The sequence below is a fragment of the Micromys minutus genome (assembly GCF_963924665.1).
Source record: "Micromys minutus genome assembly, contig: SCAFFOLD_47, whole genome shotgun sequence".
Taxonomy (NCBI): domain Eukaryota; kingdom Metazoa; phylum Chordata; class Mammalia; order Rodentia; family Muridae; genus Micromys; species Micromys minutus.
In genome coordinates, this window is record NW_027667133.1 from 378,997 (window position 1) to 382,809 (window position 3,813).

Sequence of the window (3,813 nt, forward strand, 5' to 3'; positions counted from 1 at the left end):
TTGCCCCAATATAAAAAAAATTTTTGCTTTTTTTCTCTGAAATAAGTGAAATTTCTGCAATTTTGCCCCAATATAAGGGAAATTTCTGCAATTTTTCCCCATAATAAGGGAAATTTCTTCAATTTTACCCCAAAATAAGGGGATTTCTTCCTTTTTGACCCAAAATAAAGGAAATTTCAGCTTTTTTACCTAAAAATAAGTGAAATTTCTGCAATTTTGCACCAAATAAGGGAAATTTCTGCAATTTTGCCCCAAAATAAGGTAAATTCCTGCAATTTTGCTCCAAAATTAAAAAAATTTCTGGACTTTTGCCTCAAAATAAAGGGAATTTCTGTTTTTTGGCCCAAAATAAAGGGAATTTCTGCCTTTTGCCCCACAATTAGGGGAATTTCTGTAATTTTGCTCCAAAATACGGGGAATTTCTGCCTTTTTGCCCGAAAATAATGGGGATGCATATTTTTTTGCCATATAAGAAAATTTTCTTCATTTTTGCTCCAAAATAAGGGGAATTTCTGCCTTTTTGCCTCTAAATAAGTGGAATTTCCGTCTTTTTCCCTCAAAACAAAGGGAATTTCTCTTATTTTTGCCCCAAAATAAGGGAAATATCTGACTTATTACCCTGAAATAAGTGAAATTTCTGCAATTTTGCCCCAAAATAAGGGAAATTTCTGCCTTTTTTCCCTAAAATAAGTGAAATTTCTGAAATTTTGCCACAAAATAAGTGAAATTTCTGCAATTTTGCCCGAAAATAAGGAAAATTTCTGCTATTTTGCCCCAATGTAAAGGAAATTTCTGCAATTTTGCCCCAAAATAAGGGGAATTTCTGACGGTTTGCTCCCGAAAAAAGGAGATTTTCTGTCTTTTTGCCCCAAAATAAGGAGAATTTCTGCATTTTTGCCCAAAAATTATGAGAATTTCTGCAATTTTGCTTCAAAATACGGGGAATTTCTGCTTTTTATCCCGAAAGTAAAAGGAATGTATACCTTTTGCCACAAAAAAGGAAAATTTCTTCATTTTTGCCCCGAAATAAGAGGAATTTCTGCCTTTTTTCCTCAAAATAAGAGAAATTTCGAACTTTTTACCCAAAAATAAACGGAATTTCTGTCTTTTGCCCCAAAATAAAAGGAATTTTTGAATTATGCCCTGAAATAAGAGAAATTTCTGCAATTTTGCCCCAAAATAAAAGAAATTTCTGCTTTTTTGCCACAAAATAAGGGGAATTTCTGTCTTTTTGCCCCAAAATAAGGGAAATTTCTGCCTTTTTGCCCCCAAATAAAAGGAATTTCAGCTTTTTTACCTCAAAATAAAAGTAATTTCTGCATTTTTGCCACAAAATATTAAGAATTTCTGCATTTTTGCCACAAAATAAGAAAATTTCTGTCTTTTTCCCCCGAAATAAGTAAAATTTCTGCAATTTTGCCCCAAAATAAGTGAAATTTCTGCAATTTTGCTCCAAAATATGGGAAATTTCTAGAATTTTTGCCCCAAAATAAGTGGAATTTCTGAGTTTTGCCCCAAAATAAGTAGAATTTCTGTCTTTTTGCCCCACCATATAGGGAATTTCTGCCATTTTGCCCCACAATTAGGGGAATTTTTGCACTTTTGCTCCAAAATACGGAGAATTTCTGCCTTTTTGCCAGAAAATAATGGGAATGCATATATTTTTGCCATAAAAAGGGAAATTTCTTCATTTTTGCTAAAATATAAGGGGAATTTCTGAATTTTTGCCCATAAATAAGTGGAATTTCTGTCTTTTTCCCTCAAAACAAAGGAAATTTCTGTCTTTTTTGCCCCAAAATAAGGGGAATTTCTGACTTATTACCCTGAAATAAGTGAAATTTCTGCAATTTTGCCTCAAAATAAGGGAAATTTCTGCCTTTTTGCCCTCAAATAAGGGGAATTTCAGTTTTTTTACCTCAAAATAAGGGGAATTTTTGCATTTTTGCCACAAAATATTAGGAATTTCTGCCTTTTGCCCCAAAATAAGGGAAATTTCTGGAATTTACCCCAAAATAAGTGGAATTTTTGCAATTTTGCCCCAAAATAAGGGAAAATTCTGGAATATTGCCCCAAAATATGTGGAATTTAAGAGTATTGCCCGAAAATCAAAAGAATTTCTGTCTTTTTGCCCCAACATATAGAGAATTTCTGCATTATTGCCCTACAATTAAAGGAATTTCTGCAATTTTGCCCCAAAATACAGGGAATTTCTGCATTTTTGCCCGAAAATAAGGAGAATTTCTTACTTATTACCCTGAAATAAGTGAAATTTCTGCAATTTTGCCCCAAAATAAAGGAAATTTCTGCATTTTTGCCCTGAAATATATGAAATTTCTGCAATTTTACCCCAAAATATGGTGAATTACTGCCTTTTTGCCTCAAAATAATGGGAATTTCTGCCTTTTTGCCCCAATATAAAAAAAATTTTTGCTTTTTTTCTCTGAAATAAGTGAAATTTCTGCAATTTTGCCCCAATATAAGGGAAATTTCTGCAATTTTTCCCCATAATAAGGGAAATTTCTTCAATTTTACCCCAAAATAAGGGGATTTCTTCCTTTTTGACCCAAAATAAAGGAAATTTCAGCTTTTTTACCTAAAAATAAGTGAAATTTCTGCAATTTTGCACCAAATAAGGGAAATTTCTGCAATTTTGCCCCAAAATAAGGTAAATTCCTGCAATTTTGCTCCAAAATTAAAAAAATTTCTGGACTTTTGCCTCAAAATAAAGGGAATTTCTGTTTTTTGGCCCAAAATAAAGGGAATTTCTGCCTTTTGCCCCACAATTAGGGGAATTTCTGTAATTTTGCTCCAAAATACGGGGAATTTCTGCCTTTTTGCCCGAAAATAATGGGGATGCATATTTTTTTGCCATATAAGAAAATTTTCTTCATTTTTGCTCCAAAATAAGGGGAATTTCTGCCTTTTTGCCTCTAAATAAGTGGAATTTCCGTCTTTTTCCCTCAAAACAAAGGGAATTTCTCTTATTTTTGCCCCAAAATAAGGGAAATATCTGACTTATTACCCTGAAATAAGTGAAATTTCTGCAATTTTGCCCCAAAATAAGGGAAATTTCTGCCTTTTTTCCCTAAAATAAGTGAAATTTCTGAAATTTTGCCACAAAATAAGTGAAATTTCTGCAATTTTGCCCGAAAATAAGGAAAATTTCTGCTATTTTGCCCCAATGTAAAGGAAATTTCTGCAATTTTGCCCCAAAATAAGGGGAATTTCTGACGGTTTGCTCCCGAAAAAAGGAGATTTTCTGTCTTTTTGCCCCAAAATAAGGAGAATTTCTGCATTTTTGCCCAAAAATTATGAGAATTTCTGCAATTTTGCTTCAAAATACGGGGAATTTCTGCTTTCTATCCTGAAAGTAAAAGGAATGTATACCTTTTGCCACAAAAAAGAAAAATTTCTTCATTTTTGCCCCGAAATAAGAGGAATTTCTGCCTTTTTACCTCAAAATAAGAGAAATTTCGAACTTTTTACCCAAAAATAAACGGAATTTCTGTCTTTTGCCCCAAAATAAAAGAAAATTTTTAATTATGCCCTGAAATAAGTGAAATTTCTGCAATTTTGCCCCAAAATAAAAGAAATTTCTGCTTTTTGCCACAAAATAAGGGGAATTTCTGTTTTTTTGCCCCAAAATAAGGGAAATTTCTGCCTTTTTGCCCACAAATAAAAGGAATTTCAGCCTTTTTACCTCAAAATAAGAGTAATTTCTGCATTTTTCCACAAAATATTAAGAATTTCTGCATTTTTGCCACAAAATAAGAAAATTTCTGTCTTTTTCCCCTGAAATATGTAAAATTTCTG